This window comes from Melospiza melodia, chromosome 3 (genome assembly GCF_035770615.1).
Source record: "Melospiza melodia melodia isolate bMelMel2 chromosome 3, bMelMel2.pri, whole genome shotgun sequence".
Lineage (NCBI taxonomy): Eukaryota > Metazoa > Chordata > Aves > Passeriformes > Passerellidae > Melospiza > Melospiza melodia.
In genome coordinates, this window is record NC_086196.1 from 89,068,102 (window position 1) to 89,083,188 (window position 15,087).

Below are 15,087 nucleotides of genomic sequence, written 5' to 3' on the forward strand. Positions count from 1 at the left end.
ATCTAGACAATTTTGGAACTTTGTTCCCAACTAAAATGGTTTCAATAGTCTGATTGTGATCATACATTTTTACAAGGAATTTTTAAAATCTTTCCTCGAGTCCAGAAAGTCAAGGACTTAGATCTTTTTCTTCCCTTATCAATATTGCCATGAAATTGATAAATAAAGACCAACTCTTTATTTTTGTTTTTAACCCACATAGATAATTCCCATCCATTAATCCATTTTGTGGACCAATAGCTGCCATTCTGATGGAAGCTGTCACTTCTTAACAATAGGCATTCTGTGACTATGTTGACAGCACTTTGGGTGAAGATCCTAACTGGTCTTAGATATACATAGGGAGAAATTTGCTCAGCCAGTGTCAGTCTTAAGCATGCGTATCAGAAGATCTTTCTAGAGCTGGGAATTTTCCCATGAAAGGGATTCAGTTAGGGAAGAGACACTTGTGCCAGAGTTTTACATTCTTCTTGAACACTGCTTAAGGAACTTAGATGCCATGTCCATTTGGATCTCTGTCTGCACAGAACTTTGTCATGCCAGTGCTTTGAAATGCATCTTGAAGAGAATTCACTAGCACAGAATGAAAGAGAGTGGAAGGGGTTGGTGGGGCTAACCAGGCCCAACCCCCCTGCCTAAACCAGGATACCTAGAGCCTCTTGCCCAGGATTCTATCTGGGTGTACTTTTAATGTCTTCAAAGATCCAGGCTCCACAATCTTTCTGGGCAGTCTGTGCCGTGGTTCAGTCACCCTGACAGTAAAGAAACATTTACTGATGTTCAAAGGCAATCTCCTGTATTTCAGTGTGTGCCCACTGCCTCTTGTCTTTTCCCTCAGCATCACTGAAAAGACACTGATTCCCTCCCCTTTGCACTATTGCTTCCATATGTATGTGTGATGCCATGTAGAGGTATGTCAAAAACCTCCCTGAAGCCCAGGCAGATAATATTCCCTTCATCTACCAGTCAAGTTGATTCATCAGAGGAGTTTAAAGTGATGTTCAGCATGAAATTCCCCTGAAAAATCATGCTAACTACATTATTTGGTCATCTGTCATGTGCCTGGCAAGGATTTCCAGGAAGAGCTGCTTCATCAACTTCCTGGGGATAAAAAAGAGGCTGGCTGGTTTGTACTATGGCGAGTCCTCTTAATTGCCTTTTTTGAAGATGGGTGTCATTTGCTAACATCCACTCTTTAGCCTCTCTTGTCGTCTACATCTTAGCAAAACGCTTTTCCACTATGTCTGGCTAGGAAAAACTGTGCCAGCACAGAAAACATCTCCCATCGTGTTCTAGAAGTTGCACGGATGTCTGCCAAGTGTTTGGCAGGAAGAAAAGAAAAGTTGTCCAAAACAGCTTCCAATCGAATGTTCCTGTGATTGGAAAAGTCAGGAGAGTGCAAAGGTACTGTTTTCTATCAGTTGGCAAGGTGCGCACACAATCCCAGTGTTGTACAGCTTGCTTCTTCACCTTCCCGAAGCTGCCGCTCTCGCCGGCTGCCGGAGCCCAAGAAGCGGCTTCTTCGCGCAAAGACGATTGTGCCGCTCACAGGGCTCTCCTTAGCGCGGCTTCTGCCGAAAGACGCCCGGCAGCGGCTCTTACCTCCGGAGAGCATCCTACCTTCGTCTTTAGCTCCTCTTCTCATCTACACCTCGGCAAAAAGCTTCTCCACTATGTCTGGCTAGGAAAAACTGTGCCAGCACAGAAAACATCTCCCATCGTGTTCTAGAAGTTGCACGGATGTCTGCCAAGTGTTTGGCAGGAAGAAAAGAAAAGTTGTCCAAAACAGCTTCCAATCGAATGTTCCTGTGATTGGAAAAGTCAGGAGAGTGCAAAGGTACTGTTTTCTATCAGTTGGCAAGGTGCGCACACAATCCCAGTGTTGTACAGCTTGCTTCTTCACCTTCCCGAAGCTGCCGCTCTCGCCGGCTGCCGGAGCCCAAGAAGCGGCTTCTTCGCGCAAAGACGATTGTGCCGCTCACAGGGCTCTCCTTAGCGCGGCTTCTGCCGAAAGACGCCCGGCAGCGGCTCTTACCTCCGGAGAGCATCCTACCTTCGTCTTTAGCTCCTCTTCTCATCTACACCTCGGCAAAAAGCTTCTCCACTATGTCTGGCTAGGAAAAACTGTGCCAGCACAGAAAACATCTCCCATCGTGTTCTAGAATTTGCACGGATGTCTGCCAAGTGTTTGGCAGGAAGAAAAGAAAAGTTGTCCAAAACAGCTTCCAATCGAATGTTCCTGTGATTGGAAAAGTCAGGAGAGTGCAAAGGTACTGTTTTCTATCAGTTGGCAAGGTGCGCACACAATCCCAGTGTTGTACAGCTTGCTTCTTCACCTTCCCGAAGCTGCCGCTCTCGCCGGCTGCCGGAGCCCAAGAAGCGGCTTCTTCGCGCAAAGACGATTGTGCCGCTCACAGTGCTCTCCTTAGCGCGGCTTCTGCCGAAAGACGCCCGGCAGCGGCTCTTACCTCCGGAGAGCATCCTACCTTCGTCTTTCGCGTCTTTTGTAGTCTACATCTTAGCAAAACGCTTTTCCACTATGTCTGGCTAGGAAAAACTGTGCCAGCACAGAAAACATCTCCCATCGTGTTCTAGAAGTTGCACGGATGTCTGCCAAGTGTTTGGCAGGAAGAAAAGAAAAGTTGTCCAAAACAGCTTCCAATCGAATGTTCCTGTGATTGGAAAAGTCAGGAGAGTGCAAAGGTACTGTTTTCTATCAGTTGGCAAGGTGCGCACACAATCCCAGTGTTGTACAGCTTGCTTCTTCACCTTCCCGAAGCTGCCGCTCTCGCCGGCTGCCGGAGCCCAAGAAGCGGCTTCTTCGCGCAAAGACGATTGTGCCGCTCACAGGGCTCTCCTTAGCGCGGCTTCTGCCGAAAGACGCCCGGCAGCGGCTCTTACCTCCGGAGAGCATCCTACCTTCGTCTTTCGCGTCTTTTGTAGTCTACATCTTAGCAAAACGCTTTTCCACTATGTCTGGCTAGGAAAAACTGTGCCAGCACAGAAAACATCTCCCATCGTGTTCTAGAAGTTGCACGGATGTCTGCCAAGTGTTTGGCAGGAAGAAAAGAAAAGTTGTCCAAAACAGCTTCCAATCGAATGTTCCTGTGATTGGAAAAGTCAGGAGAGTGCAAAGGTACTGTTTTCTATCAGTTGGCAAGGTGCGCACACAATCCCAGTGTTGTACAGCTTGCTTCTTCACCTTCCCGAAGCTGCCGCTCTCGCCGGCTGCCGGAGCCCAAGAAGCGGCTTCTTCGCGCAAAGACGATTGTGCCGCTCACAGTGCTCTCCTTAGCGCAGCTTCTGCCGAAAGACGCCCGGCAGCGGCTCTTACCTCCTGAGAGTGGCAGCTTCGGGAAGATGAAGAAGCAAGCTGTACAACACTGGGATTGTGTGCGCACCTTGCCAACTGATAGAAAACAGTACCTTTGCACTCTCCTGACTTTTCCAATCACAGGAACATTCGATTGGAAGCTGTTTTGGACAACTTTTCTTTTCTTCCTGCCAAACACTTGGCAGACATCCGTGCAACTTCTAGAACACGATGGGAGATGTTTTCTGTGCTGGCACAGTTTTTCCTAGCCAGACATAGTGGAAAAGCGTTTTGCTAAGATGTAGACTACAAAAGACGCGAAAGACGAAGGTAGGATGCTCTCCGGAGGTAAGAGCCGCTGCCGGGCGTCTTTCGGCAGAAGCCGCGCTAAGGAGAGCCCTGTGAGCGGCACAATCGTCTTTGCGCGAAGAAGCCGCTTCTTGGGCTCCGGCAGCCGGCGAGAGCGGCAGCTTCGGGAAGGTGAAGAAGCAAGCTGTACAACACTGGGATTGTGTGCGCACCTTGCCAACTGATAGAAAACAGTATCTTTGCACTCTCCTGACTTTTCCAATCACAGGAACATTCGATTGGAAGCTGTTTTGGACAACTTTTCTTTTCTTCCTGCCAAACACTTGGCAGACATCCGTGCAACTTCTAGAACACGATGGGAGATGTTTTCTGTGCTGGCACAGTTTTTCCTAGCCAGACATAGTGGAAAAGCTTTTTGCCGAGGTGTAGATGAGAAGAGGAGCTAAAGACGAAGGTAGGATGCTCTCCGGAGGTAAGAGCCGCTGCCGGGCGTCTTTCGGCAGAAGCCGCGCTAAGGAGAGCACTGTGAGCGGCACAATCGTCTTTGCGCGAAGAAGCCGCTTCTTGGGCTCCGGCAGCCGGCGAGAGCGGCAGCTTCGGGAAGGTGAAGAAGCAAGCTGTACAACACTGGGATTGTGTGCGCACCTTGCCAACTGATAGAAAACAGTACCTTTGCACTCTCCTGACTTTTCCAATCACAGGAACATTCGATTGGAAGCTGTTTTGGACAACTTTTCTTTTCTTCCTGCCAAACACTTGGCAGACATCCGTGCAACTTCTAGAACACGATGGGAGATGTTTTCTGTGCTGGCACAGTTTTTCCTAGCCAGACATAGTGGAAAAGCGTTTTGCTAAGATGTAGACTACAAAAGACGCGAAAGACGAAGGTAGGATGCTCTCCGGAGGTAAGAGCCGCTGCCGGGCGTCTTTCGGCAGAAGCCGCGCTAAGGAGAGCACTGTGAGCGGCACAATCGTCTTTGCGCGAAGAAGCCGCTTCTTGGGCTCCGGCAGCCGGCGAGAGCGGCAGCTTCGGGAAGGTGAAGAAGCAAGCTGTACAACACTGGGATTGTGTGCGCACCTTGCCAACTGATAGAAAACAGTACCTTTGCACTCTCCTGACTTTTCCAATCACAGGAACATTCGATTGGAAGCTGTTTTGGACAACTTTTCTTTTCTTCCTGCCAAACACTTGGCAGACATCCGTGCAACTTCTAGAACACGATGGGAGATGTTTTCTGTGCTGGCACAGTTTTTCCTAGCCAGACATAGTGGAGAAGCTTTTTGCCGAGGTGTAGATGAGAAGAGGAGCTAAAGACGAAGGTAGGGTGCTCTCCGGAGGTAAGAGCCGCTGCCGGGCGTCTTTCGGCAGAAGCCGCGCTAAGGAGAGCACTGTGAGCGGCACAATCGTCTTTGCGCGAAGAAGCCGCTTCTTGGGCTCCGGCAGCCGGCGAGAGCGGCAGCTTCGGGAAGGTGAAGAAGCAAGCTGTACAACACTGGGATTGTGTGCGCACCTTGCCAACTGATAGAAAACAGTACCTTTGCACTCTCCTGACTTTTCCAATCACAGGAACATTCGATTGGAAGCTGTTTTGGACAACTTTTCTTTTCTTCCTGCCAAACACTTGGCAGACATCCGTGCAACTTCTAGAAAACGATGGGAGATGTTTTCTGTGCTGGCACAGTTTTTCCTAGCCAGACATAGTGGAAAAGCGTTTTGCTAAGATGTAGACGACAAGAGAGGCTAAAGAGTGGATGTTAGCATATGACACCCATCTTCAAAAAAGGCAATTAAGAGGACTCGCCATAGTACAAACCAGCCAGCCTCTTTTTTATCCCCAGGAAGTTGATGAAGCAGCTCTTCCTGGAAATCCTTGCCAGGCACATGACAGATGACCAAATAATGTAGTTAGCATGATTTTTCAGGGGAATTTCATGCTGAACATCACTTTAAACTCCTCTGATGAATCAACTTGACTGGTAGATGAAGGGAATATTATCTGCCTGGGCTTCAGGGAGGTTTTTGACATACCTCTACATGGCATCACACATACATATGGAAGCAATAGTGCAAAGGGGAGGGAATCAGTGTCTTTTCAGTGATGCTGAGGGTAAAGACAAGAGGCAGTGGGCACACACTGAAATACAGGAGATTGCCTTTGAACATCAGTAAATGTTTCTTTACTGTCAGGGTGACTGAACCACGGCACAGACTGCCCAGAAAGATTGTGGAGCCTGGATCTTTGAAGACATTAAAAGTACACCCAGATAGAATCCTGGGCAAGAGGCTCTAGGTATCCTGGTTTAGGCAGGGGGGTTGGGCCTGGTTAGCCCCACCAACCCCTTCCACTCTCTTTCATTCTGTGCTAGTGAATTCTCTTCAAGATGCATTTCAAAGCACTGGCATGACAAAGTTCTGTGCAGACAGAGATCCAAATGGACATGGCATCTAAGTTCCTTAAGCAGTGTTCAAGAAGAATGTAAAACTCTGGCACAAGTGTCTCTTCCCTAACTGAATCCCTTTCATGGGAAAATTCCCAGCTCTAGAAAGATCTTCTGATACGCATGCTTAAGACTGACACTGGCTGAGCAAATTTCTCCCTATGTATATCTAAGACCAGTTAGGATCTTCACCCAAAGTGCTGTCAACATAGTCACAGAATGCCTATTGTTAAGAAGTGACAGCTTCCATCAGAATGGCAGCTATTGGTCCACAAAATGGATTAATGGATGGGAATTATCTACGTGGGTTAAAAACAAAAATAAAGAGTTGGTCTTTATTTATCAATTTCATGGCAATATTGATAAGGGAAGAAAAAGATCTAAGTCCTTGACTTTCTGGACTCGAGGAAAGATTTTAAAAATTCCTTGTAAAAATGTATGATCACAATCAGACTATTGAAACCATTTTAGTTGGGAACAAAGTTCCAAAATTGTCTAGATAGTGGCAAAGAAGCCAAGAAAATAGGAAAGAAACAAAAAGAGAGCAAAAGAGTCAGCTTCAGTGTACAAGCTCGTTCTAGAAGTAGTCTGCTGGGAAAAGGAACCCCCAGCTAAATTTCCAATGTATTCCTGCGCTTGATTCAGTAACTGGTCAATGTAAAAACCAATCCTTTTGTACAACTTCTTCCAGCAACAAAAACTCCAACAGGTTGACACTACCATCATGCCTGTTCCAGACATATTTAAAAGAGAAATGATGATTTTCTTGAAAACCTACTTACATAAAAGTTGCAAGATGGTGGAGGGATTCCCACATCCTCCTTCCTCCATCTGGCTTGAAAGTATATTTGATAAAATATGCAACAAAGCACATGATTTATAAGGGAGAGTCAAATGGATGATTTGGGAATCGATCTCTTGTTGATAGTAAACTTCATATCCACTCGGTGTGACCTTTTTAAAACAAAATGTGGAGCTGAGGCATGAATCTGCCACAACAATTGTAAAGCAAACATACACACTCCCCTTCATATGCCCCCCCCTCCACACACACCTAGGCACACACAGAGATCAGCATAGCAGATCATGAACACCTTGGAAAAGACTGAAATGCTAAATGCCTCTCTTGATGGGCAAAAGAGCTGGTGCAGTAATTCAAATGCCTGGTACAAAAATTCTGTTTAATATTTAGCTCCTATTTAAAACACAGCTTTTCATTTCATTCTATTTACAGAATATTTTCATTTCATTTGTTTCTTTAAAATTACTTAGTTCTCACCTGTTGTATGTCTAGGAATATTTTCTTCCAAAAATAGAAAAAAATAGATGATATCTTTTCAGCAGAAAACATTGGTTGATACAATTTTAAACCATCATGATATGGAAGAATTCTTCTGTCCCACTCGAAGGTGGAAGAAGCATTTGGATCACAGATCATCTACAATGAAATACTTGACATGTTTAAGATGCTTTCAATCAATTTTGATCGTCAATTGCTTATTTGTTGTAAACAGTAATTTTTCAGTGAAGGGAAAGTGTGTGTGGTATATCTACATGATATGTTCAAAGGCAGTTCCTACTAATGGCCAGGCTGAATTCCAGTAAATAATGTCCCGAATGATATTTTGCCGCCTTCTTTGGCACTTCATGAAATCTTACCCTGATGAAGTGCTGAAACACAGAGATTTTCTCTTAGAGAGTGTCTCATGTTGTAACCTATCCCATGGATTTTATGCTGTAATTCTTATCTCTTTTAAAATTTACTATCTTCTGTACAGTTTTCATGAAACTTTCTGTTACAGTAGTGAATAGCACAGATAAATGTCATTTTGTACAACTTTGAATTTACCCCAAGAGCTGAGAGAAAACTTGATCCTATACTTCAATCCGAGTTTCTTCTATAGTCCAACTTTGTTTCTCTACCATCAAGCTTCTCCTTTGTTGCTGCTCCAAGCCCCGTCCAAGGTGACCTTGAATACTTTCAGGGATGGGACACCCACAACTTCTCTGGGCAACCTGTTCCAGTGTTCCAGCACTCCCACAGTAAAAAAGGCCTTCCTTTCATCTAATATGTGTAGGAAATCATAAATCTAGGCATAGAAGCTTGGAGTGCAAATTTGAAATTCTTTGGATTTGAAGCACATTTTATATGAATACTGACTTACAGATGACTAAAAGATGTTGATGGGCATTTGAGCTGACAAGTTTTGAAAAAGTGCACGGAAATTAAAATTGAAACCACTAAAATTAAAAACTCCTTGCCATTTTCTTTTTCCTCTCCTATTCAAAATTGCATATGTCAGATATCAGTGCTTCATGCAAACCTCTCAGATGCTCTCAGAGAAAAAGCTTTTCTTTCAGACTAAGTTGCGGTTGACGTAGAACACTAGCAGGAGTGAAAGATTTTCTGGGCATCGGGGCAGCCCGTTCTCCTTGGATTTGTGTGCAGAATGCATTTTATCCAAACTGGAAAATAGATCCCAGCTCTGTTCTATTCATCATTCTTACTTGATCAGGCCAGAAGATTCTGTGAAAAGTAGCCTGTGGACCTTGAAGACAGCGCATGTGAACCAGATGAGAGGTGATAGAGAAGTTGAGGGAGAGAAGAAAGAGCATGAGGCTGAAACCAGAAAGTATTTCTCCACGTGATCATGGAAGATTGCAGGAGCCACTTGGTACTATCAAACCAGCCCAACTTGGCACTGGTGCCACCTTGGGTCTGGGAGCCATGTTGCATATCGTGCATTTTAAGGAGCCAGCTGGCCACACCCAGCCATATGCCCCCAAACACAAACCAAGGCCCTTTTCTCTGGCAAACAAAACTCAGCTGCCCTGCTTCTGGATGGCAGATTGCAGGAACCACTTGGTACTATCAAACCAGCCCAACTTGGCACTGGTGCCACCATGGGTCTGGTCACCATCCTGCCTATTGTAGCTTTTCAGGAGCCAGCCGGTCACTCTCAGCCATAGGCCCCCAAACACAAACCTCGGCCCGTTTCCCTGGCAAACAAAAGTAAGCTGCCCCGCTTCTGCATGGCAGATTGCAGGAGCTACTTAGTACTATCAAATCAGCCCGACTTGGCACAGGTGCCACCTTGGATCTGGGAACCATCCTGTGTATCGTGGATTTTCAGGGGCCAGCCGGCCACTCTCAGCCATATGCCCCCAAAAACAAACCACGGACCTTTTCTCTGGCAAACAAAAATCAGCTGCCCCACTTCTGGATGGCAGATTGCAGGAGCCACTTGGGACTATCACACCAGCACAACATGGCACTGCTGCCACCTTGGATCTGGGAACAATCCTGCGTATTGTACATATTCAGGAACCAGCCGAACACTCCCAGCCACAGGCCCCCAAACACAAACAACGGCCCATTTCCCTGGCAAACAAAACTCAGCTGCCCCGCTTCTGGATGGCAGTTTGCAGGAGCCACTTGGGACTATCAAACCAGCCCGACTTGGTAATGGTACCACCTTGGATCTGGGAACCATCCTTCCTATCGTGGATTTTCAGGGGCCAGCCGGTCATTCCCAGCCATATGCCCCCAAACACAAACCTCGGCCCTTTCCTCTGGCAAACAAAACTCAACTGCCCCTCTTCTGGATGGCAAATTGCAGGACGCACTTGGTACTACAAAAAGAGCCCGACTTGGCAGTGGTGCCACCTTGGCTCTGGGAACCATCCTGCGTATCGAGCATTTTAAGGAGCCAGCCGGCAATTCCCAGCCGTATGCCCCAAAAAGAGACCATGGACATTTTCTCTGGCAAAAAAAACTCAGCTGTCCCGCTTCTGGATGGCAGATTGCAGGAGTCACTTTGAACCATACAACCAGCCTTACTTGGCACTGGTGCCACCTTGGATCTGGGAACCATCCTGCCTATCGTTGATTTTCAGGGGCCAGCCGGCCACTCTCAGCCATAGGCCCCCAAACACAAACCACAGCCCTTTTCTCTAGCAAACAAAATTCAACTGCCCCGCTTCTGGATGGCAAATTGCAGGAGCCACTGGGTACTACAAAAACAGCCTGACTTGGCACTGGTGCCACCTTGCGTCTGGTTACCATGCGGCGTATCGTGCATTTTAAGGAGCCAGGTGGCCACTCCCAGCCATATGCCCCCAAACACAACCCACGGCCCTTTTCTCTGGCAAACAAAACTCAGCTGCCCCGCTTCTGGATGGCAGATTGCAGGAGACACTTGGTACTATCAAACCAGCCCGACTTGGCACTGGTGCCACCTTGGGTCTGGGAACCATCCTGCGTATTGTGGATTGTCCGGAGACAGCCGACCACTCTCGGCCACAGAGCCCAATCAAAAACAAAGGTCCGTTTCCCTGGCAAAAAAAACTCAGCTGCCCCGCTTCTGGATGGGAGATTGCAGGAGGCACTTGACACTGTCAAACGAGCCCCACTTGGCACTGGTGCCACCTTGGGTCTGGGAACCATGCTGCGTATCGTGGATTTTCAGGAGCCAGCCGGCCACTGCCAGCCACAGGCCCCCAAACACAAACCACAGCCTTTTCCTCTGGCAAACAAAACTCAGCTGCCCCGCTTCTGGATGGCAGATTGCAGGAGCCACTTGGTACTATCAAACCAGCCCGACTTGGCACTGGTGCCACCTTGGGTCTGGGAACCATCCTGCCTATCGTGGATTTTAAGGAGCCAGCCGGCTACTCCCAGCCACAGGCCCCCAACAAAAACCACGGCCCTTTTTTCTCGCAAACAAAACTTAGCTGCCTCACTTCTGGATGGCAGATTGCAGGAGCCACTTGGTGTAATCAAACCAGCCCGACTTGGCACTGGTGCCACCTTGGGTCTGGGAACCATCCTGCGTATCGTGGATTCTAAGGAGCCAGCCGGCCACTCCCAGCCACAGGCCCCCAAACAAAATCAACGGCGCTGTTCCCTGGAAAACAAAACACGCCTGCCAACTTTTTGATGGAGTTTGCAGGAGCCACTTGGTACTATCAAACCAGCCCGACTTGGCACTGGTGCCACCTTGGGTCTGGGAAACATCCTGCGTATCGTGGATTCTTAGGAGCCAGCCGGCCACTCCTAGCCACAGACCCCCAAACAAAAACCTAGGCCTATTTCTCTGGCAAACAAAAGTAAGCTGCCCTGCTTCTGGATGGCAGATTGCAGGAGACACTTGGTACTATCAAACCAGCCCGACTTGGCACTGGTGCCACCTTGGATCTGGGAACCATGCTGTGTATCGTGGATATTCAGGGGCCAGCTGGCCACTCTCAGCCATATGTCCCCAAACAGAAACCTCGGCCCGTTTCTCTGGCAAACAAAACTCAACTGCCCCTCTTCTGGATGGCAAATTGCAGGATGAACTTGATACTAAAACCGCAGGCCGACTTGGTAGTGGTGACACCTTGGGCCTGGGAACCATCATGCGTATCGAGCATTTTAAGGAGCCAGCCGGCCACTCCCAGCAATATGCCCCCAAAAACAATCCACGGAATTTTTCTCTGGCAAACAAAAATCAGCTGCCCCGCTTCTGGATGGCAGATTGCAGGAGCCACTTTGCACCATCAAACCAGCCCGACTTGGCACTGGTGCCACCTTGCATCTGGGAACCATGCTGCCTAGCGTGGATTTTCAGGAGCCAGCCGGCCACTCTCAGCTATATGCCCCCAAACAAAACCCACGGCCCGTTTCCCTGGCAAACAAAATTAAGCTGCCCCGCTTCTGGATGGCAGATTGCAGGACGCACTTGGTAGTATCAAACCAGCCCGACTTGGCACTGGTGCCACCTTGGGTCTGGGAACCATCCTGCGTATCGTGGGTTCAAAGGAGCCAGCCGGCCACTCCCAGCCACAGGCCCCCAAATACAAACAATGGCGCTTTTCCCTGGAAAACAAAACTCGCCTGCCAACTTTTTGATGGCAGATTGCAGGAGCCACTTGGTACTATCAAATCAGCCCAACTTGGCACTGCTGCCACCATGGGTCTGGTAACCATCCTGCCTATTGTAGCTTTTCAGGAGCCAGCCGGTCACTCCCAGCCATAGGTCCCCAGTCACAAACCTCGGCCCGTTTCCCTGGCAAACAAAAGTAAGCTGCCCCGCTTCTGGATGGCAGATTGCAGGAGCCACTTGGTACTATCAAACCAGCCCAACTTGGCACTGGTGCCACCTTGGGTCTGGGAACCATGCTGCGTAACACAGATTCTAAGGAGCCAGTCGGCCACTCCCAGCCACAAGCCCCCAAACACAAACAACGGCGCTATTCTCTGGCAAACAAAACTCAACTTCCCCTCTTCTGGATGGCAAATTGCAGGACGCACTTGGTACTATAAAAACAGCCCGACTTGGCACTGGTGCCACCTTGGGTCTGGGAACCATCCTGCGTATTGTGGGTTGTCAGGAGCCAGCCGAACACTCTCGGCCACAGACCCCAATTAAAAACAACGGCCCGTTTCACAGGCAAACAAAACTCAGCTGCCCCGCTTCTGGATGGGAGATTGCAGGAGGCACTTGACACTGTGAAACCAGCCCCACTTGGCACTGGAGCCACCTTGGGTCTGGGAACCATGCTGCGTATCATGGATTTTCAGGAGCCAGCCGGTCACTCTCAGCCATAGGCCCCCAAACACAAACCTCGGCCCGTTTCCCTGGCAAACAAAAGTAAGCTGCCCCGCTTCTGCATGGCAGATTGCAGGAGCTACTTAGTACTATCAAATCAGCCCGACTTGGCACAGGTGCCACCTTGGATCTGGGAACCATCCTGTGTATCGTGGATTTTCAGGGGCCAGCCGGCCACTCTCAGCCATATGCCCCCAAAAACAAACCACGGACCTTTTCTCTGGCAAACAAAAATCAGCTGCCCCACTTCTGGATGGCAGATTGCAGGAGCCACTTGGGACTATCACACCAGCACAACATGGCACTGCTGCCACCTTGGATCTGGGAACAATCCTGCGTATCGTACATATTCAGGAACCAGCCGAACACTCCCAGCCACAGGCCCCCAAACACAAACAACGGCCCATTTCCCTGGCAAACAAAACTCAGCTGCCCCGCTTCTGGATGGCAGTTTGCAGGAGCCACTTGGGACTATCAAACCAGCCCGACTTGGTAATGGTACCACCTTGGATCTGGGAACCATCCTTCCTATCGTGGATTTTCAGGGGCCAGCCGGTCATTCCCAGCCATATGCCCCCAAACACAAACCTCGGCCCTTTCCTCTGGCAAACAAAACTCAACTGCCCCTCTTCTGGATGGCAAATTGCAGGACGCACTTGGTACTACAAAAAGAGCCCGACTTGGCAGTGGTGCCACCTTGGCTCTGGGAACCATCCTGCGTATCGAGCATTTTAAGGAGCCAGCCGGCAATTCCCAGCCGTATGCCCCAAAAAGAGACCATGGACATTTTCTCTGGCAAAAAAAACTCAGCTGTCCCGCTTCTGGATGGCAGATTGCAGGAGTCACTTTGAACCATACAACCAGCCTTACTTGGCACTGGTGCCACCTTGGATCTGGGAACCATCCTGCCTATCGTTGATTTTCAGGGGCCAGCCGGCCACTCTCAGCCATAGGCCCCCAAACACAAACCACAGCCCTTTTCTCTAGCAAACAAAATTCAACTGCCCCGCTTCTGGATGGCAAATTGCAGGAGCCACTGGGTACTACAAAAACAGCCTGACTTGGCACTGGTGCCACCTTGCGTCTGGTTACCATGCGGCGTATCGTGCATTTTAAGGAGCCAGGTGGCCACTCCCAGCCATATGCCCCCAAACACAACCCACGGCCCTTTTCTCTGGCAAACAAAACTCAGCTGCCCCGCTTCTGGATGGCAGATTGCAGGAGACACTTGGTACTATCAAACCAGCCCGACTTGGCACTGGTGCCACCTTGGGTCTGGGAACCATCCTGCGTATTGTGGATTGTCCGGAGACAGCCGACCACTCTCGGCCACAGAGCCCAATCAAAAACAAAGGTCCGTTTCCCTGGCAAAAAAAACTCAGCTGCCCCGCTTCTGGATGGGAGATTGCAGGAGGCACTTGACACTGTCAAACGAGCCCCACTTGGCACTGGTGCCACCTTGGGTCTGGGAACCATGCTGCGTATCGTGGATTTTCAGGAGCCAGCCGGCCACTGCCAGCCACAGGCCCCCAAACACAAACCACAGCCTTTTCCTCTGGCAAACAAAACTCAGCTGCCCCGCTTCTGGATGGCAGATTGCAGGAGCCACTTGGTACTATCAAACCAGCCCGACTTGGCACTGGTGCCACCTTGGGTCTGGGAACCATCCTGCCTATCGTGGATTGTAAGGAGCCAGCCGGCTACTCCCAGCCACAGGCCCCCAACAAAAACCACGGCCCTTTTTTCTCGCAAACAAAACTTAGCTGCCTCACTTCTGGATGGCAGATTGCAGGAGCCACTTGGTGTAATCAAACCAGCCCGACTTGGCACTGGTGCCACCTTGGGTCTGGGAACCATCCTGCGTATCGTGGATTCTAAGGAGCCAGCCGGCCACTCCCAGCCACAGGCCCCCAAACAAAATCAACGGTGCTGTTCCCTGGAAAACAAAACACGCCTGCCAACTTTTTGATGGAGTTTGCAGGAGCCACTTGGTACTATCAAACCAGCCCGACTTGGCACTGGTGCCACCTTGGGTCTGGGAAACATCCTGCGTATCGTGGATTCTTAGGAGCCAGCCGGCCACTCCTAGCCACAGACCCCCAAACAAAAACCTAGGCCTATTTCTCTGGCAAACAAAAGTAAGCTGCCCTGCTTCTGGATGGCAGATTGCAGGAGACACTTGGTACTATCAAACCAGCCCGACTTGGCACTGGTGCCACCTTGGATCTGGGAACCATGCTGTGTATCGTGGATATTCAGGGGCCAGCTGGCCACTCTCAGCCATATGTCCCCAAACAGAAACCTCGGCCCGTTTCTCTGGCAAACAAAACTCAACTGCCCCTCTTCTGGATGGCAAATTGCAGGATGAACTTGATACTAAAACCGCAGGCCGACTTGGTAGTGGTGACACCTTGGGCCTGGGAACCATCATGC